This window comes from Alexandromys fortis, unplaced genomic scaffold (genome assembly GCF_014885135.2).
Source record: "Alexandromys fortis isolate MF-2015 unplaced genomic scaffold, M_Fortis_MF-2015_v1.1 scaffold_103, whole genome shotgun sequence".
NCBI classification, from domain to species: Eukaryota; Metazoa; Chordata; class Mammalia; order Rodentia; family Cricetidae; genus Alexandromys; species Alexandromys fortis.
Genome location: NW_026067978.1, coordinates 627,019 through 650,461, shown reverse-complemented (window position 1 = coordinate 650,461; position 23,443 = coordinate 627,019). Strand labels below are relative to the sequence as shown.

General features: G+C 49.4%; 1 long non-coding RNA gene across 1 annotated transcript; it reads right to left on the bottom strand.

Annotated features, from left to right (window-relative positions):
• Nucleotides 1-11,341: 11,341 nt before the first annotated feature.
• On the bottom strand, nucleotides 11,342-20,298 carry LOC126510987 (uncharacterized). The gene is made up of 3 exons (XR_007594565.1): nucleotides 20,236-20,298; nucleotides 14,399-14,470; nucleotides 11,342-11,476 (listed from the first exon to the last, which is right to left on the bottom strand). It is a non-coding gene; the product is annotated as an uncharacterized lncRNA (long non-coding RNA).
• Nucleotides 20,299-23,443: the final 3,145 nt, after the last annotated feature.

Genomic DNA, 23,443 nt, shown 5'->3' with positions numbered 1-23,443 from the left:
AGAAGCTCTGATCCTCATGCCAGGCACAAACCCAGGGAAATTACTCGCCCCAGGGTGTGTTTCAGAAATCCTGGCAAGGGACCCAAGCCCCCAAGGACAGTAAGAATGGCTAGTCAGCGGGGCTGTGGTGCTGGGGGCGGGGGTAGGTTAGCTGGGGGGGCTGTGGTGCTGGGGGTGGGGGCATGTTAGTGGGGGCTGTGGTGCTGGGGGTGGGGGTAGGCTAGCGGGGTCTGTGGTGCTGGGGGAGGCTGTAGGTCAGCGGGGGCTGTAGTACTGGGGGTGGGGGTGAGCGGGGCAGGGACTACGGTTCTGGGGATGGAGGTAGATCATTGGGGGCCAATGTGCTGGAGGTGAGGATAGATCATGGGGGGGCTCTGGTGTTGGGGTGGGAGTAGATAATTGGGGGCCATGGCGTTGGGGTGGGGGTAGTTCAGTGGTGTTTGGGGGGTAGATCATTGGGGGGATATGGTACTGGGGATGCGAAGAACCCCCAGAGACTGAGACCTTGACTCTGTCTCCCTCTGGCCCCCTTGCCAAAGCCGTGCAGATTCCCACCCCTTTCAGGACCTCGGTTGTCACCTCTGTAGAAACGGTGTCGTGATTCCAAAAGTACTAAAGAAGTCAGTTTTATTCCCAAATATTTCTGCCCGCTACCTATCACTCATTCCAAAGCGCCACTTCTTTTGCAAGCTCAGCAGCTCCCAGCTGTCACTCAAAAGGCAGCTAAGGATCTGGAGCTGGAGAGATGGCTCAGCAGGAAAGAGCATTGGCTGCTCTTGTAGAGGACCGAGGTTTAGTTCCCAGTGCCCACGTGGCAGCTCACAGCCATCTGCAACTGTGACACCTTCTGACTTCACAGGCCCACATGTGGTGTGTCCACATACATGTAGGCAAAACATGTATAAATGCAAATAAAGTAAATAAATGCAAAAATAAGGTAAGCAAATCTAAAAAAAATTTACATATTCTAGTAGCCGTAAGTGGTACTTATTATCAACATATTTTAAGTAAATCAATAAGGCAGCTGAGCACCCAGCCCGCTGCCTATCTCTCAAGGAGGATTCTACAGATCTTTCTATAGGAGGCTTTATAAGCAGAGACCTCCAGGCAGCTTCTTTACTGTGTTGTTCCCGTGCCATTTCCAGATGGTTCCATTTCACTGGACCCCAAAGACATCAACACAAATGTTCCTTTGCTAACAGGAGGCTGAGCTGTCACTGGCCCAAGCAGGGACACTGCCACTCAGCCGCCATCCTGTGTTTCGTGTGACACCTGCTTTCTCTTCCTGCACACCAGACCTGTTGATTGGCTTGGAGGAAGGGGGTAAGCGGGAAGTGGGGGGTGGGCTAGCCAGGTCAAAGGCCACTAAGGATGTCTCTGGCTAGTGGCATCTCTACAGAAATGGTCTTGAGGTTCAACTCCAGCAAACCCCTCAAGGAGGGAACCCCCTCCAGGTCCAAGGAAGGCCCAGAAGATGCAGACAGGTCTCTAGGCCTTAAAGTGAGATGGAGACTGGCTGATCACAGGCTGAGGGCCTCTCACATGTAAGGGAAACCAGGCCGTTGGATTTCCTATCAGACTCAGAAGCCAGGAGCTGGTAATAAATCAAGAACAGAAAAACGATGTTAGTGCTTCCAACGAAATTTCCAAGCCCAGGAAACAATTGAGCATTAAAATCCATCGGAGGGGAAAAAAAATCTATTAAAACTTCAAGAGAAATGCTTTGCTATAAATTAGGTTTCTCTGCCAACTGGGATAATTCAATAATTTCCTCTTGACATTCTCAAGATTGCTCTTCGGGGGGAATTATGATTCGCTGAAGTCGAGAGCGATTTGTTCCCAAAGAAAGACAAAGGTGGTGTGTGCCTGTAATCCCAGCACTAGGAGGCTGACAGAAGCTGGGGCTGCGGCTCAGCTGGTACACTCTTCCTCAGCCTGCGCAGAATTCTGGGTTCGGTCCCCAGCATACACCAGGCACATGCCTGAAATCCTAGCACTGAGGAGCTGGGAGCTAGAGGGTCAGAAGAATACAGCCATTCTCAGCTATTAGTGGTTTGAGGCCAGGCTGAGGTACATGAAACTCTGTGCAAGATAATAACAACAACAATGATAGATGGACCGACAGACAGACAGAAAGACTCAAGTAGGAGTGGAGGTGACAGGTGACAACTCTTCTAACTTAGACTCCCGTGGGTAGATCTGTCCATTGAACTGTGAGGCTCCACAATGGAGAGACGTTTGTTGCCTCAGTGAGACACTCGCTAAGGCCACGGCAGAGCAAGCGAGGGGCTTGGAGAAGTCCTTGAGGGTCCTCCAGAATCTTTGAACACTTAGCGCAGTCTCTTTCCCAACTCCAAAACCTTTTGGAATCAGATCTAGGCCCAGTTCACAGCATGCCTGGAATCCCTTCTTAACTTTAGCAGGGGTGGGGGCTGTGGACCCTCCCAATTTGCTTTTGCTGTGCAAAGCCCTTCCCACAATGCATTTTCCTATCATTAGGGGCCTCCATGCCATTACTTAGAGACTCTGGTCTCTCTGTACAAGGCCCAACAGAGTTGTGATGTAAGCCTGTTGGCTAGAGTCACCCTGGACAGGTCAGCTGAAGGAGGAGGGAAGGAAGGTATCCAGGAAAGGCGGAGACCTTTGAGAACTGGACGCAAAGAGCATGACCATCTAGCCTCCAAGGGGGGGGGGAGGGATGTAGAGCCTGGAGACTGAACTGGGATCTTCATTGTCAGGGCTCCAGAGACACCCAATGTGTATGGGAAGTCCCAAGACCATGCCCTGCACCCAGAAGGGGGATATATTAGTGTTCTGAGCCTTTCCCCATACCAGAAACCCATCCCATACACTCCCTGCTCAGCTCCCCGTGGCTCTTCGGTCCTCTTCCTGGTCTTGGGAACTGGCTTCCTCCTGAAATGACTGGGAAGAATACAGTTTGCCCACAAAGCTAGGCCAAGTGAAAGGCACCAGCTCTCATCATGTTGGGTCACAAGAGTCACCCAGTGCTGCTACCAATGCCTTTCCAGGAAAGATATTTGGCATTTGAATTCTTTGGTTTTGCAGAGGCCCTGGAGGGTTAAGTGATTTTTGCACAAGGTCATGCTTTTCTGAGAAGTCCTTTGAACCCAGACCGCAGACCAGGTCAGACAAACTCAACCATAGTGTAGGGTCCCATCTCGAGATTTCCTCTTCCCTCCCTTCCTCAGATTTTCCCATGAGTCAGAGCCTCTGAGCTCTGCAAAGGCAGGTCACAGACCAAGGGACGCACTGAGGCAGGGCTGTGCAGCAGACACATGCAGTGTGCGCTCTTTCCGGTTATCCTGTGGGTCTCCAGAAGTTAAGATCAAGGCTCAGCAGAAAGAGGTCAAAGGGGAAGGAAGTGGGAGAGCCTGGGAAAGTTTCCATCCAGGCAGCTGTCACAGCCAGGCTTCATACACTGCTTGGCTAACACCACAGAGGGCGGGGGGCTGAGGGGCCATCTCATCCCTGTCCACTCCCTCACAACTGCCATTGGTGGCTTTGTTTAGTTTGTTGTTTATCAAGACAGGGTATCTTAGGGTTTTTGATTTTTTTGTTTTGTTTTGTTTTGGTTTGGTTTTGGTTTTTCGAGGCAGGATTTCTCTGTGTAACAGCCCTGGCTGTCCTTGATTGGCTCTGTAGACCAGGTTGGCCTCGAACTCACAGAGATCCCCTTGCCTCTGCCTGCAGAATGCCGGGATTAAAGGTGTGCACCACCACCTCTTTCTATACCATTGTTTTTTGCTTCCTGACATTTTGGATTTCAGTCTCTCTCTCTCTCTCTCTCTCTCTCCTCTCAACTCACTATGTAGACCAGGCTAGCCTCAAACTCACAGCTATCTACCTACTTCTGCCTACCAAGTGCTGGGATGAAAGGCCTGGACTAGCTGTCTAGGCAACACTGCCTCTCTGTGGCACTGCCCTGGTCTTGACCCCACACCTGTAAGAGACAGCAAATGGTCACAGAGTGGCATGGGCCTATTGCTAATCAAGATCTGAGTTCTCAAAACCCAATCAATGGGCAATACAGAACTGGGCTCCAGGGTGGTTAATTCCCTACAGGAGACCCAACTTAGCACCCAGGAGTCTCCTTTAGAGAGAGGCGGTTACAAGGAAACTCAAGGCTAGGACACTTCTGACACCAAGCCAGACTGTCTTCAAAAGCTTAACAATGCCACTGGACTTGGGAACTCTGTGTGTGTGTGTGTGTGTGTGTGTGTGTGTGTGTGTGTGTGTAGTTTTGGGTTTGTTTCTGTTTTTCAAGACAGGGCTTCTCTATGTAGCACTGGCTGTTTTGGAACTCACTCTGTAGACCAGGCTGGGCTCGAACTCAGAGATCCGCTTGCCTTTGCCTCCCGAGTGCTGGGATCAAAGTCATGGGCCACTACATTGGTGGAAAAGGATATATTTTTGTATAGAGTTCGTCTCCAGGCCCGAGGATCTCTAGGTTCCTGGTTTTGCCTTAGGAAGATAACATTGGGATCACCCACTGTCATATAGCTGAGTGTGACTTGAGACAGACAAAGTTGAAGAGGGGTTGCTTGCTTGGAAGCTGCAGTCCAGCCACTCAGTAACTTGGCCTCTTTGTGCCTCAGTTTACTGCTCTAAGCAAATGCCAGCCTTAGTCAGTAACTTGACACAGAGAAGGGAAAACCCTTGGGACTTGCAGGCTCCTCTGAGAAGCTGGGCGTGGTGGGCCGGTCTTCTCGGAGAGGCGGGGGGGGGGGGGGGGGGGGGGGGGGGGGGGGGACGGGGACTGGGTGTCCACCCCCCCCCCCCCCCCCCCCCCCCCTCCCCACGCAGAACTTCCTTACTGCTGGCGGCAGCTGAGTCACCGTGCGGGCTCGCCTGGTATCCTCATCTCTGGACTTCGTAGTCCTGGAAATCCGGAGTCTATCCTCCAGGCTACATCCAACTTGCGCCAGGTGCCTCCAGGAATTCTGGAAATGCTCCTAGGGGGCCACGGGTTTGGGATGTGGAGGAAGCCGAAAACCTCATTCTCGGCTGTCTGGCGAATTCCAGGAAGCCCTTGGGAATCTCCCTGGCACCGCTGGGCACCGAGCCTATCTCTGCGCCTCTTATCTCAGCTTCCCTCGGGGGCAAGAGCTCTCTCTACAGAACCCCCTCGAAATATACCTGCCCCGGGGTGGACGTGCCACTCCAGGTTAGAGAAAGACGCCAGAAGAAAGGATGCTGGAGGCAGACGACTAACCGAGCCTGGAAGGCGAGGCGGGCGGCTAGAACTCCCACTGGCCCCGCCTGTCCCCAGGACTCCAGGGGAAGTGGTGGGTGGGGGAGGGGAACCAGGCTGACAGATTCTGTAAACAGAGCCGGTTTGGGCCTCAGCCAAGGACTGGGTGTCCTGGCCCAGCCTGGGTGTGAGGTCCATCCGCGGCTCTCCAGGACACCCCGCCCTGCCCAGCTGCCCTGGGGTGCCCGACCCACAGCCAGCTCCAGCCAGAATGTGTCTGAGTTTTGGGAAACAGCCAGCTCCCTTTCGGGGGGGGGGGGATGGGGATGGGGTTGTGCAGAGACTGAGCACCGCGGGAGGTGAGATGGGAGAGGGCGTCGCTCTACGAACCGTCAGTCACCTTTCATTTACATAGTATGGAGTTCAGAAACCTAGGCAGACCCGGTTCCCCCCCTCTCCCAAGACGCGGGTGCTGCTGCGTTGTCGCCCCACCCCGGTCCCCACCTCAGTCCCTCGGTCAGAGGGAGAGTCCTAGGTAGAGAAGCTGACCAATGGGTTTCGGGTTCTGAGAGCTCCCTCCAAGAAACGGTCCCGCCCCCATAGGTTCTTGCCAAATGTGGTCTGTGGTGCCCATGACCTCAGAGAGGCAACTCAGAAGGCAGAGAAAGCCCTGGAGAGGGAGGCTGAGGGAAAGGCAAGCTTTCGGGGTGATTCAAGCTACCGTGTGAGGAGAAGCAGGGGAGGAGGTCCCCGGTGGTTATTTAAAGATCTCTGTACCCCGCAGGTGGAGGCTTGCAGAGAACTGTACCTTGTCAAACGAGGAGAGAAGTGTGTGTGTCCACCACCCACTCCACCCCGGGTGGGAGGAGAGGAAAGGGTGGCCAAGGGCTCCAGTACTAGGTGCAGGACTTTACTGTGGGGAGATCTGCCAGGGGATACTGCATTAAAGTGTGCTGGGCAAACAGTTCTACAGACCTATACCTGAGGATGCCCCTCATTTGGTAGGATGCTTACCTCAGGAGAACCCAGGTTCGATCCCAGCACTGCATGAAGGGGGCCATGTGACCCAAACCAGCAATCTCAGCATCGGGGAGGTAGAGTCTGAGGGTCAGAAGTTCAAAGTCATCCCTAAGCTACAGATCTGGCTATGTGAGGAGTTTGAGGCCAGCACCAGCGATTGAATCTGTCTCAGAAAACAAAACTGGTCAGAGACTGGTATGGGAGGCAGAGGCAGACGAACCTCTGTGAGTTCAAGGACAGCCTGGACTACTTAGAGGGTTCCAGACCAGCCAGGGAGACAAGGTGAGAGTGTCTTAAAAACAAACAAACAAACAAACAAAAGTGACCCACCCCAGCAGACCTTTCCCTATGGGCTTTCTCGGAGCCTTCATTTTCGTCATTAAATAACATCTTTGCTCTCCAGGAGAGAACTGAGTGTAGAAGGCCCTGTGCTGGTTAGTTTCTGTCACCTGAATGCAACCTAGGCTACGTGGGCAAAGGGCATCTCAGCTGAGGAAGTGCCTCCATCAGAGTGATTTGTGGACATGTCTGTGGGGCATGTTAGCGATTGCTAATGAATGTGGAAGGTCCGAGCCTACCGTGGGTGATGCCATCCCTAGGCAGGTGATGTAGAAGGCCTCAGCCCACTGTGGGTGATGCCATCCTTAGGCAGGTGATGTAGGAGGCCCCAGCCCACTGTAGGTGATGCCATCCCTAGGCAGGTGATCTAGGAGGTCCCAGCCCACTGTGGATGGTGCCATCCTTAGGCAGGTGATGTAGGAGGTCCTAGCCCACTGTGGTGATGGCAGGTGATGTAGGAGGCGCCAGGCCACTGCAGGTGGTGCCATCCTTAGGCAGTGGGTCTGTGCTGTATAAGGAATGTAGCTGAACAAGCCATGTGGGAAGCAAGCTAGTAAGCAGTAGCCTCCGTGGTCTCCGCTTCTGTTCCTGCCTTCAGGTTCCTGCCTTGGTTTCCTTGGATAATGGGCTGTAAGTGCAAAACGAAATAAACCCTTTCCTCTGCAAGTTTCTTTTGGTCACTGTTTTATCACAGAAACAGAGAAGCAAACTAGAATAGTCTCCCTCCACCCCAATCCTTAGAACTTGTTCAAGCCCCAGTTTGTAAGCATGTCTTACTTGCTGGCTCTGGCCCAGATGGAGTGAGTGGGTATATTTATGTAGGCACCTAGAAAGCCAGATTCAGTGGCTACCTCCTCCAAGGTGGGTGAGCCTGTGCAAAGCCGATGGCTCTGACAGAAGGCTAAGAGTGGGTTGGTAGATGAGTATGGGGATATGTGGCTATGATTCCAGCACATGAGAAGTAAGGCAGGGGTGGGGGGACCAGGAGTTGAAGGCCAGCTTTGGCGACTTAGCGAATTTGAGGCCAACTTGTGCTACATGAATCCCTGTCTAAAAAAAAAGAAAGAAAGAAAGAAAAGAAAGAAAGAAAGAAAGAAAGAAAGAAAAGGTTTGATAGACTCAGAAGAGTTCTAGGTGCTAGACCCCAGTCAGTCTCCTTCCCAGATCCAGTCCCAATGCAGCATCTGAGCCCCTGAGTGTCCTGGTTGTTGGGGAACTGGTGGCCTGCACAGTATACATACTAATCAGAGGTTGTAGATTATGACAGGGGCCGTGGCTTGAAGCTGAATTCCGAGTTTGTCCTACCAAGATGTAGCCTAAGCTAGGCCCTACAAGGCTACACATCTAAATCCACAAGAAGCATGGGCCAAAGCTGACCTCTGGGAATGGGTTCTCTTCACCGCTTCAGTCAGGCAGCCCAGGCTGCACTGCCCAGGGGTCCCTCTGCCTAGATGGACCTTCGAGGACCTGCATCCCTGCTGAGGGCAGAAGGTGGCAGGAGGAACATCAGGTGAAAGAGAGTGAAGACATTGAGTCTCCTTGCAGCATCCCTGGGGCTCCCAGGAACCAGAGCACTAGAAAGGGCACCGCAGAATGGACACTTTAGCAGGTGGTGAGTAAGTGTGTCCATGGGGGCGGGGCAGTGGTCAGTCTTCACTGTCAACTTGACTGGATTTGGAATCGCCTAAGAGATATACCCCTGGGTGTATCTAGAAGTTTCCGGGAAGGTTTATCGGATGAGAAAAGCCGTACCGAGGTGGTTTGGATGAGAATGACACCCCCCCCCCATAGGCGCATATATTTGAATGCTTGAATCTCCCCCATCAACTGCAGTTGGTAAAACTGGGAAGGACCAGGAGGCGTGGCCTTTTGGGGGGAGGCGTGGCCTTGTTGGAGGAGTTGTGTCACTGGGAGTGGAGTTTGAGGTTTCAAGAGTCCACACCATTCCTAAATAGACCTCTTGCTCTGTCTGATGCTTGTGAAAAAAGAAGCTTTGAGCTACTGCTCCAGCACCATGTCTGCCTGTCCGCTACCGGTCCTCACCACCATGGTCACGGGCTCTAACCCTCTGGAACTGTGAGCTGCCAAATTAAACATACTTATTTATTTTGTTTTACATGCATTGGTGTTTTCCTGCATGCATGTCTATGTGAGGGTGTTGGACCCACTGGAACTGGAGTTTCAGACAGTTGTGAGCTGCCGTGTGGGTGCTGGGAACCGAACCCACGTCCTCTGGAAGAGCAGCCAGTGCTCTTAACCCACTGACCCATCATCTCTCCAGCCCTAACTAGGCAGCCACCCACCTTGAATGCGGGCAGCCCTCTATCCTGGGTTGAATGAAGTGAAGATGTAGAAAACGAAGGAGGTACTGGGCATGCGTCTCTTTCTACCTCCTGACTGTGGATGCCATGTGACCAACTGCCTTGCACTATCGTCCTCCATCATGGACCACATACCCGCAAACTGAGCCGCTGGAATAAACCCCTTCTTCCTTGGGTCGCTTTGGCTCGGGATTCTGTCATAGCGACTAGAGGGAAGTAGTAAGGGACATGAGGCAAATGGGCTGTGCTCCTGCTGGGTCCCCTTCCCCTCACTGACTTCAGAAGCAGTGAGAGCTTCCCTTCACCCCCACCAAACTTGCAGGTTGCTCTTGGAATGCATAAACTTCAATCTGGCCAGGCTACCTTGCATTGAGAAGAAAGTGGTCAGTGAGAGTGGACATGGAAGGGAAGGTGTCCAAAGGCGGGCTGGGTGTGGTTTTTCCAGGTGGCTACATTTCAGAGGTAGGGGACTGGCCTGGCCTGTCTGGTTATTGTCAGGAAAAAGGGCTGGTGAGACAGGCTGTGGAATTTCCTGGTGTCTCTTATGGTACAATAAACACCCCTGCTTCTACCCATCACCCCCATCTGCCTTCGTGGTTAGCACAGCCACCAGAGCTGTCTCTGTGTCCTCCTTGCTTGCCTGCCTCTCGCTTCCCACCAGCCCAGTGTAGCTTTGACTGAGGTCATGAGAGACCGACCTGATGCAATTTTGTGAGTCGGGATATCACTATGTTACCTTGGCTGGCCTTGAACTCACTTTGTAGACCAGGCTGGCTTGAGACTTGATCGGCCTCAAGTGCAAGGACTAAAGGCGTGCGCCACCTCACCTGGCATAGCTGCTTTTCAAAAGAACAGCTTAGAGCGCTAGCTAGATGGATCAGTGGTGAGGAGCACACAGGAGCACACAACCATCGGTGGCCAGGTGACCAGGATTCTGGATCCCCTGGAACTGGAGTTACAGGTGATTGTGAGCCACCATATGGGTGCTGAGAACCAAGCGCAAGTCCTCTGGAAAAGCAGCAAGTACTCTCCACTGCTAAGCCATCTCTCCAGCCTCAAAATAAATGCATTTAAAATAAAAATAAAAATGTGGGGTGGGCGGTGGTGGTGCAACACCTTTAATCCTAGCACTTGAGAGGCAGAGGCAGGTGATCTCTGTGAGTTCAAGGCCAGCCTTGTCTACAAAGGGAATTCTAAGACAGACAAGGGTACACAAAGCAACCTCTACTACAAAATGAAAAAAGTGAAGTAGAATTTTCAAGATTTATATTTATGAGTATGTTTGTCAGTATGCCAGCCTGGACTACATAGTAAGACACCACCTCAGGAAACGGTTTTGAAAAGGAAAAGAAAACTATTCACCTCTTTTCATAGCCGAATGATATTTATATTCTGTTATGTAGATATACCCCATTTCCTTTTCCCATTCGTCTGGTCATGGATGTTTGGAATGTTTCATACATTTTGGATATTCTCGGTGCTGCTGCTATGAGCGCTCACGGGTAAACTGTTGGGTGGACAGGATTTCACTGCCCTTTTGCCTGTGCCTGAGGGGAACGGCAGGACCATACAGGAACTCGTGACCACTGTTTGTGGTTAACCTCTGTTAATTGCTTTCCAGTACAGCCGGGCCACTTTCCATTCCTGCAGCCGTAAACGAAGGTTCTAATTTCTCCACATCCTTGCCAGCACTTGTTACTGTCTGTCCTTTAGCGTACAGCACCGTAGTGTATGGAGTCATATCCCAGTATGGTTTGTGCTTTCCTGATAATTAATGATATTTGTGAGTTTACTCCCAACGTGTGCTGGGAGTTGAATTCAGACCTCCCATATTGCTAAGAACACTACCTCAAGGTGGAACAGGCTTCCATCTGTGGGTCCCCACAACTCACTAAGCTGTATCCCAAAGCCTCTTTAGGTAAGTTAATATCTTCTTTGGAGAAATGTCAGCATCTCTCTTTAGCCCAGGCTGGCCTCAAACTTGAGGCCACCCTCTTGCCTTAGCCTCTCAAGTTCTGGGAATATGAACACGAGCAACCACTACAACCTTAGATGTGACTCTTACCACACAGGCACTTTGTAAGCATTTTCCGGTTGTCTTATATTTTCATTTTTAATTTTTTGAATTGTTGTGTTAAGTGTATGAGTGTTTTGCTTGCATGTATGTGTGTTCCTGGTGTCTTCAGAGGCCAGAAAAAGGTATCAGATGGTATCAGATCCTCTGGAACTGGAGTTATGGATGTCTGTGAGCTCTCGCATGGGTGCTGGGAATTGAATCCAGGTCTTTTCTGGAAGTGCAGACAGTGCTCTTAACCGCTGAACCTTCTCTCCAGCTCTGATTTCCTTTCTTCTTGTTGTTTGGTTTTTGGTTCTGTGTGTGTGTGAAAGAGGGGGAGTGGTCTTAGTTAGAGTTTCTATTGCTGTGAAGAGACACCATGACCACAGCAACTCTTACAAAGGAAAACATTTATTTGGGACTTGCTTACAGTTCAGTGGTTTAATCCATTATTGTCATGGTGAGAAGCATGGTGGCATGCAGGCAGACGTGGTACTGGAGAAGGAGTTGAGAGTTCTACATCTTGATCTGCAGACAACAGGAAAGAAAACACTGTAAGCCAGTAGGCCTGGTTTGAGCTCTGAGACCCTAAAGACACACACTCCCTCCAACAAAGTCTCCACCTACTCTAACAAGGTCACAGCTCCTGATTGTACCACTCCCTGTGAGCCTGGTGTTTTCTTTCTAACCACTACAGGGTAGCATGTGTATTTTCCCGGAGATGGGTACACAAGTGCGTGCAAGTGCACACGGAACACAAATTCCAATGCTCTAGAAGTTCAAAGTCTCTTAACTGTGTGCTATTATAAAATAAAACAAAAGAGTTTATACTTCTTATTCCACAAAGCAAGAGTCAGAGCAGAGGAGTAATTGGATCCAACCCAATATGGTTCATCTTGACTGTCAGTTTGACTGGCCCTGGAATCAAGTAAGAGACACCTCTAGGTGGGTTTGTGAGGGTAGTTCCTGGAAATATTAACCCTTTGGGGACGACCCTCCTAAGAGCAAGCAGCTTCGGCTGGCAGCACCCCAAATAAACAGAGGTCTGAGGGAAAAGCAGAGTGGCTGTTGCCTGCCCACATCTGCTCTTTGCTAGGGAGCGCATCTACGCTCTTGGTGCCATGGCTGTCCCTCATACCATCAGAACCCATCTTCTTCAGCCTTCCAAGATGAACTGAAGGCCAATTGCCCTCCAGGAATCCCACAGGCCTTCAGCACCAACTTTAGACAGCTGAGGCCTCCAGCCTCATATCCCATGCAGCTGACCTGCAGGCGGCCATGGTTGTACTACCCAGTCAGGACTACATAAGCCAACGGTGTGCATGACTATCCTTGAACCATGTAACCTTCATCTTATGAGTTCCATCCAACTTGTAAAAGGATTACCTACCTTAACTTTCCCTGAGTAGCTAACACTCCTTGCCAAGTGTTGTATGGATTTTGCCTTAACCATGTAGCCTCAGTGAGAGGCTAGAATATATAGTCAGGAAAGACTAGGGAAGTGGACTCCATCTCTGTGGCTATGGGAAGCCCTCATGCCTACTGAGTAAAGGCTTACCGGGTGTAGGCTGTTCCCATCTCTGAAAGTAACCCCTCACCTATACTGGGTAAGGAAGCACAAGAAACTTTTTGGTTCCCCAGAGTGAACTTTGATGGAATCACATCTTAGTTTGTCACTGGGACCTGTCTCGGTTATTCTTTATTGCTGTGATAAGCTATCATGACCAGGGTAACTTATGGAAGAGGTTTTTTTTGGAAGAATTTTTCGGGGACGTAGAGCCTCAGAGGGCGAGTCTGTGACCATCATGTGGGGTGCATTACAGCATGCAGGCAGGCAGGGTGCTGGAGCAGTAGCCGAGAGCTCACATCTGATCCAAAGTTTGCAGATCAAGAGAGACAGGCAGGTAGACAACTGGGACAAACTTGGACTTTGAAACCTCAAAGCCTGTCCCACCCCATAACACACCTCTCCTCTAACAAGGCCACACCTCCTAATCTTCCCCAAACAGTTTCACCAATTGAGGATCAAGTATTCAAAAGTATGAACCCGTGGGGGGCCGTTCTCATGCAAACCACCATAGGTCCTCCTGAAAGGTTCAAAGCCCATCCCCTTATCTGATGCTCATCCCATCGTCCTGTTCCTCCAGAGAACTTGGGTCCAACATTGTCAAGAACCTGGCAAGGGGTCCTTTCTTGTGTCTCTTTCATTGTTCTGTATGTCTAAGCCCCGTGCCAGGAGTTCACAGGCCTGAGTGTTGTAGCTTTGAGACAGTTTTGAAAATGAGAAGCATGAGTCCTAGATTTTTTTTCCACGTCATTTTGACAATCCTGCATGCACCATCATGCTGGGCATATTTCATGAGATTTTAAAGTAACAATATGTTCCTATTTCCTTGTGTGGTGAATTAAAATAATAGCTGATGTTTATGTGCGCAACTTGGGATCACGTGGTGATTTCCCGATGGTTATGGGGTATTTAATTAAATATAATGTCTTGTTTTACTGTACATCTAACTCACCTAAATTTTTTATTATTACATATTATGCTTTAATGACTATCCTTCCCATTGTTTCTTAGAAGTGACTCATTATTTCCCGAGAATCATTTCCTTAAGATTGATTCCTTGGAGTGAGTGGTTAGGTCAAAGGGGAGACATCAACACTGACAAGATTCTTCAGGGGCTGGTGAAGTGGCTCAGAGATAAAAGCTCACAACATGAACATGAGGAGGCCCTGGGCTTGGCTCCCAGCACCCATGGAAGAGTCATATGTGGTCCTCTGCATGGCCCTGTGCGCCTGTAGCCACAGAGCTGTGTTTGGGGTGTCAGGGTAGAATCACTGACAATGGCACTGCTGGGGGTTTTCTGGCTGCCAGCCTAACTGAAAAAGAGAGTACCAGATTCAATGAGAGACTCTCTCCCAGGGGAGAAGGGTGAAGAGTGACAGAGGACACCCAGTCCTGCTCCAGCCTCTGCACGCATGCATCTCCACACTCTTAGACCCCCCACACAAGCACATTTAAAAACAACACACACACACATACACAAACATACATACATAAACACACACACATACATACATACACACACACATGCACACACAAACATACATACATACACACACACATACATATACACACACATGCACACACAGCTTCGTCAAGTACACTTCCAATTCCTCCTGCAGTTTCAGCAACACTTGAATAATTATGTTGAAAAACAATTCTTATTCACATAGGCGCACCCAAAAAAGTAAAGTTCTTAAATTGGGTGGTGATGGCGCACGCCTTTAATCCCAGCACTTGAGAGGCAGAGGCAAGCGGATCTCTGAGTTCTAGGCTAGCCTGGTCTACAGAGCAAGTTCCATGATAGTCAGGGCTATGCAGAGAAATCCTGTCTCAAAAAAAAAAAAAAAGCAATAACAAATATTTTGGAAAATACTATAGGAGACCTGGTTGTGTGAGTAGGTGGAAAAGCTTGCCTGGCGCACATGAGCATGAGGCCCTGGACTGATCCCGAGCACCTGAAACAAAACAGAAGAGAGGTACATTAAACTAAACACATGTCTCTCCTCTCCTCTCTCTCTCTCTCTCTCTCTCTCTCTCTCTCTCTCTCTCTCTCTCTCTCTCTCTCTCTCTCTCTCTCTCTCTCACACACACACACACACACACACACACACTCAAATGTATATATGTAGGTATGTAGGCTAGCCTAAGATTGCCGGCCCACTGTGTCAGGAACCCTCATTTGGAACCTTTGGACTAAAAAGCAAAAACTAGTACACAAATTGCGCTACAGTGAAATTAAGGACTGCGGTGGCAGCTTGGTGGTGGAGCACTAGCCCTGAATGGTCCTTAACCCTGAAAAATAAACTAGTATGTCCTGTTCACCAAAGTGTCGTTAAAACGTCGACATAAAGCCAAGTGAAGTGCCAGGGAGTGGTGGCGCACACCTTTAATTCCAGCACTCAGGAGGCAGAGGCAGGCAGATCTCTGTGAGTTCGAGGCCAGCCTGGTCTATAAGAGCTAGTTCCAGAACAGCTAGGTCTATTACACAGAGAAACCACGTCTTGAACAAAAAAAAAAAAAAACAAACAAAGTGAAGTGGTGTGCACCTGTAGACACAGAGGAGGCAGGAAGATCAGGTGCTCGAGGTCATCCTCAGACACAGTGAGTTTTAGGCTAGCCTGGGCTACATGAGACCCTCTCTCGGTTTTTTTGTTTTGTTTTTTTAAAAAGGACATTAAAAGGAAATAGCTACAAAACAAAAAATAATTAGTGAAGAACTCGTATTGCTTTATCAGATGACTAAATAATAGTAAAAATCCTACAGATCAAAGTGTATGCCCGGTATGGTGTCATACACATACAATACTAGCACTCTAGATGCTGAGGCTGGAGGATTGCGGCAAGTTTAAGACTAGCTTGGGCTTCATGGAGAACAGCAAGTCAGCCAGGATTATACAGTGAGATTCTATCGCAACATCCCCTATAGATAGAAGATAGATGGATAGACAGACAGACAGATAAATGGATGAATGAATGCATAAGTAGATGCCTGTGGATTGAGCTAAGGTAAAATTGAAAGAAAGATCTACAGCATTACATGTGTAGTTAACATTGCTGAAAACTGACAAACTGAAGAAAATTTTACTCCAATAAACTAGAATAATAAAATAATATAAATGGGAGATGAATGGGTTCTGTTATTGCTGTTGTTTTGAGTCTCATGTAGCTCACCTAGTACAGGATGGCCTTGAACCTGCTAGATAGTCAAGAATGACTTTGAACTTCTGATCCTCCAAACTCCACAGGGAGAGTTCTGGGACTACAGGTGTTTATGCAGCACTAGGGATCGAAACCCAGGCTTTGTGCACTGGAGACAAGCCCTCTAATAACTGAGCTCCAGCTCCAGCCTTTTTATTTTGGAGACAGGGTCTGTTGTAGCCTAGGCTACTCTCAAACTTGCTGCATGGCCCAGCATGCCTCTGCACTCCTGATCTCCCTGCTTCTGCCTCCCAAGTGCTGTGAATATGGGCATGGGCCACCACGGCTGGCTGTAGAAGAGAAAAAAATATTAAATAAAAGCCAAGCATACAATAGAATTTTTTTTATTACTATACTTTGTTCTTCAATTTAAAAATAAATCACTGCTAAGAACTGAACCTACAACTCTGGGCGTACCGAATGCAGGATGCTGTTAGACTGAGTGTGATGGCTCATGACTGTCCTCACAGCATGGCGGACCAAGGGAGGACTGTCATGAGTTTGGGAACAACCTGGGCTACAGCATGAGACTTCATTTCAAGAAAACAAAATAAAAAAATTGCTGGACCACAGAATTAACACACAGCAATACTTCAGATTGATAAAATTCTGATGAGAATATTAATTAAAAACAAATGACTATGAGGAATGAAGAAGGGGTCATCCCAAGAGCGCTCACATAAGACTAAAGATGATGAGAGTGGGGTGGGAAAAGGCAACTCTATGGGTAAAGTGCCCACTGAGTAAACACTGAGCTCAGAGCTCCAGCACCCACAAGATGCTGGGCCAGCAGGCACTGGGTTTAATGAGAGAAACCGTCACATATGATAAGGTATAGGGTGAAACAAAGACACCTAGTATCCACCTCTCGCCTCCACATGCATGTGCATACATGTGCACTCTCATAAATGCCATGCCACACAGACTGTGTAAGTAAAAATAAAGCCAAGATACCAAGAGGATATTATGAGTAGCTTAATGCCAACACTTATGAGAGGCTCAGATGAAACAAAAAGTTCCTAGAAATAATGACCTATCAAATGACTCACTGAAGACATGGAAAACCACAATATCCTATAAATCCTGTAGGTTCAAACAGCAATTATGACTCTGTAGCTGGGCATGGTGGCACACACATAATCTCAGCATGTAAGAACATGGGAGATGAACTCCAGGGGATAAAAGACTCAAGGTCAGAGCCTGCAAGGTGTCTCAATGGGCAAGGTTCTTGCCTGTAAGCCTAGATTTGATCCCTGAGACCCGCATGGTGGGAAGAGAGCATAGGCTCTCCCGCGGGTTGTCGTCTGTCCTCTGCATGAGTGCTCTAGCAGGTGCACTGAAGTGATGTGGGATGTCCTTCTGTATATGTGTTGCTTTATTGGTTGATGAATAAAGCTGCGTCAGCCAATGACTTAGCAGAGTAAAGCCAGGCGAGAAATTTGAACAGAGATATAGAGAGGATAGGCAGAGTCAAAGAGATGCCATGTAGTTGCTGAAGGAGAAAGATGCCCGAATAGAACTAACCCTAACCTGGTAAGTCACAGCCTTGTGGCGATACACAGTTAATAGAAATGGGTTAATTTAAGATGTAAGAGTTAGTTAATAAGAAGCCTGAGCTAATAGGCCAAACAGTATTGTAATTAATAGAGTTTCTGTGTGATTATTCGGGTCTGGGCAGACAGGAACAAATGAGCGGTCTCCTCTTACACTGTGGTATACATGTGTGCATACACACCAAATTATTACTTTTTTATATTCAAGGCTAGTGATAGCTACATAGGAAGTTTGAGACCAGCCTGGACTACATGAGAGTTTATCTCAGAAATAAAAGAAAGAAAGGGAGAAAGAAAGAAGGGAGGGAGGGAGGGAGGGAGGGAGGGAGGGAGGAGGAAAATTCTGGAGATAGATCTAAGTTGTTAGAATGCTTACCTAGCATGTAAGGGGCCCTGGATTTGATGCCCAGCATATAACAGGTGTGGTGGCACATGGCTGTGACCCTAGCCTCTGGAACTGGAGGCTAGAGGACCAGAAGTTCATGGTTGTCATTGGCTATACAACACTTTTTAAGTCAACTTGGTTGCGTGAAACCTATTTTTGAAATAAAAGGTCTTCCCAGGAAGAAAACTACAAATTCAGATGCTTCACCTTTGGGTTATATTGAACATTTGAGGGAAAGACATTCCATGGTTGCACTTTTTCTGTAAATTTAGGCGATCCACCCAAGGGATGGGAATTATCCCTAACTCACCTTATGGAGTCAACATTGACCCTGACCTCCAAATCTGAAGATCAATAAGGGAGAATTAAAGGTCAGTCTGGTTTATGAGCACAGCTATGAGATCCCTAAGCAAGTTCAATGAACAGAATTTTCCATACATAAAAGGAATAAGACTAGGAATGTGAAGTTTGGTTAAGGATCAAAACACAGTCTATGTAATTGATCAGGACAGACTTCACAAGTCTCGGCTGGTTATCTTAATGGAGGCAGAAAAAGGGCCCCTACATACAGTCCAGCACTGATTGGATGAAAGGGGCAAGTAATTTTAAAAAGTTTCTTGCCAAACTAGAAATGGAAAGAACTTTCTTAATCTTATAAAGACTGTTTTTGGGGGCTGGAGAGATGGCTAAGCAAGAGAGAAAGAGAGAGAGAGAGAGGTCATTAATTCTAGATTGCCATAACAGTTTTTGAAGCTTAAAAAAAATGTGTTTATCATCTGGGCGGTGGTGGCGCACGCCTTTAATCCCAGCACTCGGGAGGCAGAGGCAGGCAGATCTCTGTGAGTTTGAGGCCAGCCTGGTCTACAAAGGGAGTTCCAGGACAGGCTCCAAAGCTACAGAGAAACCCTGTCTCAAAAAAAAAAAATGTGTTTATCCATTATTGATCTTGTTTTGTTTTGTTTCTTTGTTTGATTTTGAGACTGACTCTCCATATAGCCCTGACTGTCCTGGAACTCACTATGTAGATCAGGCTGGCTCCAGATTCACAGAGCTCTGCCTACCTATGCCCACTGAGGGCAGGGATCAAAGGCGTGCATCACCATGCCCGGCCCTTCCTATCCATGTTTCAGGTGTATGTTTGTACCTGAGTGCACCATGTGCATGCCTGGTAACCAGGGAGGTCAGAAGAGGGCATCTGATCCTCTGGATAATTCTTAAAATGTTTACATTTCTTTACCCTCCGAGCAGGGTGAGGTGGTTACATGTGCCACACCCCGAATGTGAAGGCCAGAGGACACTATGGAGGGCCTGGTTGCCTGGAATCAAACCCAGTCACCAGGTCTGATGCAAAGTGTTTTGACCTCTGTGCTATTGCACCAACCCAGTTTTTAATTTTTTTTGTTTACTTTTTTCAAGACAGGGCTTCTCTGTCTGTGTAATAGTCCTGGCTGTCCGAGAACTCTGTAGACCAGACTGGCCTCAAACTTACAGAGATCCGCCTGCCTCTGCCTCCCAAGTGCTGGGATTAAAGGCGTGCGCCACTACCTCTGGCTCCAGATTTTAATTCTGATGAAATTCAATCTATTGATTTTTATAGTTTGTGTTCTTAGAATCCTATTTAGGAAGATTGATAGTTTCAGTTCACAAATGCTCATGTGACGGAAGAGTGTGGGTCTGTTCCCCTCCCAGAGCTGAGAAACTCCCCAGCATCATTTGTTGGCAAGGTTAATCCATGGTTTAGCAGTTTTTCCTAAAGGCCAATGGGCTTCTTATTAATGGCTCTTTACAACAGTGGATTTTTGTTTATATGTATGTATGGGTGCTTTGCCAGCATGTATATACACCATGTGCATGCCTGGTGCTCACAGAACCAGAAGAGGGCGCCAGATCCTCTCTGTGCGTGTGTGTGTGTGTGTGTGTGTGTGTGTGTGTGTGTGTTGTTTGTTTGTTTGTTTTCAGAGACAGGGTTTCTCTGTGCAGCCCTGGCTGTCCAGGAACTCACTTCGTAGACCAGGCTGACCTTGGATTCACAGGTGCCTGTCTCTGCCTCCCTAGTACTGGGATTAAATGCATGGGCCATCACCGCCTGGCTGCCACATCTGCTCTTAGGAAGATCTGTCTCAGACCCCACACCACCATCAAGAGTCACAAAGAACTCTCTCCTCTCTGCCCATTGCCCATCCTGCACCTCTGTCTTCCATCTTGTCCTGGTCATACCCATCCTTACACGAGACTCAAAAATCCCCGTCCTCTATAGCTCAGGGACTCACTGGCCTTTCTGACTTCACTTCCCACCTCCCCCTTTGCAGAAATCCACGGTTCTCTGAATCTCCGGTGAACTCCACTCCCACATTCTCAACCTTTCTTATTGTCCCCATCACTCCGTTGCCCTGACAGGAAGGTGCCTCTAATGACATGTGTTTCCTCTCTGGTAACCCATGGGTCTAACTAAGGATGGGGACGTTCAATTCCCAGGGGTTCCTCCCATAGGGATGTGCCATGGGGCTGTGAAATGTGTGGTTCTGTTTTCATATTTGAGACACGGTCTCATTGTGTAATCCAAGCTTGTCCGAGAGCCTCCTACCTCTGCATCCTCAGTCCTGTGATTACAGGCAGATGCCACCATGCCCAGCTCACTGTGCTTTCTTCTGTCACTTCCTGTTTCTCCTCCTCCTCCTCCTCCTCCTCCTCCTCCTCCTCCTCCTCCCCCCCCCCCTCCTCCCCCTCCTCCTCCTCCTCCTCAGAGAGATCAATGGCAGGCCGGAGAGATGGCTCAGGGGTAAAAGCATTTGTGTTGCAAGCCGGACCTGAAAAACTGAGTTCAGTCCCTGGAACCCATGTTCCAGTGCAGTGCTGCCCGTCTGAAACCTCGTCCCCGGAACCCAGGTTCCAGTGCAGCGCTGCCCGTCTGAAACCCCGTCCCCGGAACCCAGGTTCCAATGCCCTTCTGAAACCCCGTCCCCGGAACCCAGGTTCCAATGCAGCGCTGCCCGTCTGAAACCCCAGCCCTCCGTTGGTGAGATGGGAGGCTGGAAGAGAACTGTCAGAAGCTGAGAGGTCAGCCAGCCTGCTGTGTCCAGTGCAGTGTCCAACACAAGGTGGAAGGTGAGAACCATATTCAGAAAGCTGTCCTCTCACCTCCGTACCTATGCAGCAGCACGGGAGCACCTGCACGCATGCACACATGCACGTACACAATTCATTTTAAAAAGTAATGTCCGGACTAGGGCTTTAAAACAGCTCATTGGTAAAGTGGTTGAATTGGTAAAGAGGTTGACTTGTATGCAAAAAAAAAAAAAAAAAAAAAAAAAACCCTAGTTTGGTCCTCAGCAAAGTGAGAAAGGTCAATGGTTAAATGGCTATTGAACAATGGGTCTCTTGTAGTTCAGGCTAGACTCAAATTTACTTTGTAGCTGAGGCTAGCCTTAACGCCCTGATCCTCCTGCTCCCCACTCCAGCCCCCAGAGCTGGGATTACAGACGTGTGAGACTGCCCTGCGGTAGAGTTTGTTGTTGTTTGCTTGTTGTTTTTGAAACAGGGTCTTAATGTAAGTTCTGGCTAGCCCAAAACTCACTGTATAAATCGCACTTGTTTGTAACTCACAGGGATCTGCCTGTCTCTGCCTCCTGGGTGCTGGGATTAAAGGTATATGCCACCACACCTGGTTAGAGTAACTTTTGATTCCAGCATTTAAGTACATAAACAGTTCTCTCTTTCTCCGTCTCCCCCTCTCCTTTCCTCTCCATCTATTAAAGATTTCTGTCTCTTCCCCCCCCTCCCCCCCCCCCCCCCCCCCCCCCCCCCCCCCCGCCCTTGTCTCCTCTTCAGTCTTCTGTAATAGCTCAGCCTCCCCTCCTCCATCCAGGCTTCTACCTCTCAGCTTCATGAATCCCACTGTCCCGTGGACACTGCCCTTCTCTGCAGCCTACCCTCTTGGCCCCCACCCCCGGAACCCCAACCCAACACCTCATCTGAAATCCATTGATCTGAGCAAATATCTGGGACACTCACCAGCCTAGGGTCCCACTTCCCTCCTGCCCCGGCCTGGACGCTATGTCCTAATGTCCTCTACTGATCTGACAGTACGGTCCTCTGGCAAAGACACACAGCCCTAGTAAATACACTCAGCTCTTTATCCCCACCCGGTCCCACAGGCAACCAGGCCTGAAGGTAAACCTCTAACTCACCCACTCATTCCAGAGCTGGAGGCCTCGTGTGTGCCCCCCCCCCCACTAAGCTGCAGGCTCAGCCCCCAGCCCCACTCCCAGGGCCACAACTGCCCAGCCACCACACTCTGTCCTTCAAGTCTATTCACACCCATTCTCCTAGACGACTGCTTCACACCTCCTCCTCCACCTCACTCTCAGCTGACAACCTCTTCCGATTTTGCTAAGAAAATAGAAGCCCTTGGCACAGGACTTGTGCTGGCTCCACTGCTCCCCGCCCACCTGCATCTGCGCCCATCCGCTCTGCCTTTCCTCCCACTGAGGCAGCACCCGCCCTTGTCCCATGGCGGGGCAGCCCCGTTTCTTGTTTCCTTTTTTTTTTTTCTTTTCTTTTCCTTTTTGCTGTTTTTAGACAGGGTCTTATGTAGCCCAGGCTAGCGTTGAGGTTGCTATGAAGCCAAGGTTAGCCATGAACTCCTGATTCTCCTCCTGCCTTCACCTTCTGAGTTCTGGGATTACAGGCATGTGCCACTCCACGCGGCTGTGCACCAGATGCCAACCCCACCTGCCTCTCCAGGGCTCCATGCCAGCGCTCACCCTCTCCTCACCCATACTTCCCTGTCTCTGTGGTTATTTCCACCAACACACAAAAAGCCTCTGAATTTTCTTTCTGGGAGGAAAAAAAAATCCCTCATGACCTTGTGCTCTCAAATATCTTCCTTCTCTCTTGCAGCCCCTCCCCGCCTCGTGCTGTGACTCCTAGAAAGAACGGGCCCTTCAAGCCCTCCCCCTCCTCCCTTCCGGTACCGAACTCCTCACGTCCATCCGACCTCCACCCCTTGCCAGCTCAAAGGTGTCATCAAAGTGTTCTCTCTCCACAGCCTTAGTTCAGTGGTCAATCATTGAACCTCACCTTCCTCTGTCTCTGTAGCACACAAGAGTTCATCTTGGAGCTGGAAGGTGGTGGTGCAGGCCTGATGATCCGAGTTCAATCCCTGGAGTCCATGTAGTGGCTGGAGAGAAGCAACTCTATAAGCTGTCCTCTGACCTCCACATGCATCCACCCACCCACCCACACACACACACAAATAAATGCTTTTTAAAAAGAAAGGAGTTCATCTTCCATCTGGGCGCTGCGGGAGGTAGACCCACGAGGATCTTGAGTTCAAGGGCATTCTGACCCTAACGTGAATTCTGCCTGTTTCGCAGAGTGAGACTCTGTCTCAAGATAAATAAAAGAGGAAGCAGGGAGAGCGTCAACTAGGGACCACCCTTCTCCATCCCCTTGACCCATCTCTGCTCACCACCAAGGCACGCTGAGACCTTCCCTCCACTTGCTGTCCCCACCCTGAGAGCCTCCTCCAGTATCCTGGCTTTAAGCGGCTGGTAACTTCCAAATATATATCCCAGCCTGCACCTTTTTCTGAATTCCATTGCTATTGTCTCCTAAGGCTGACTCACAGCCACCCCTAACAATCAGGCTCCGCTTGCCAACTCTCCCAGTCCAGAGCTGGCCCATTTTCCTGCAGACATTCCGGTTTGGACTCTCAAACTCTCTGTCCTGCATCCGGAGCGCAGCCGCGGCTCACCCAACAGGGCCGCCAGTGGGCCCTCTCCTCCCGGAGC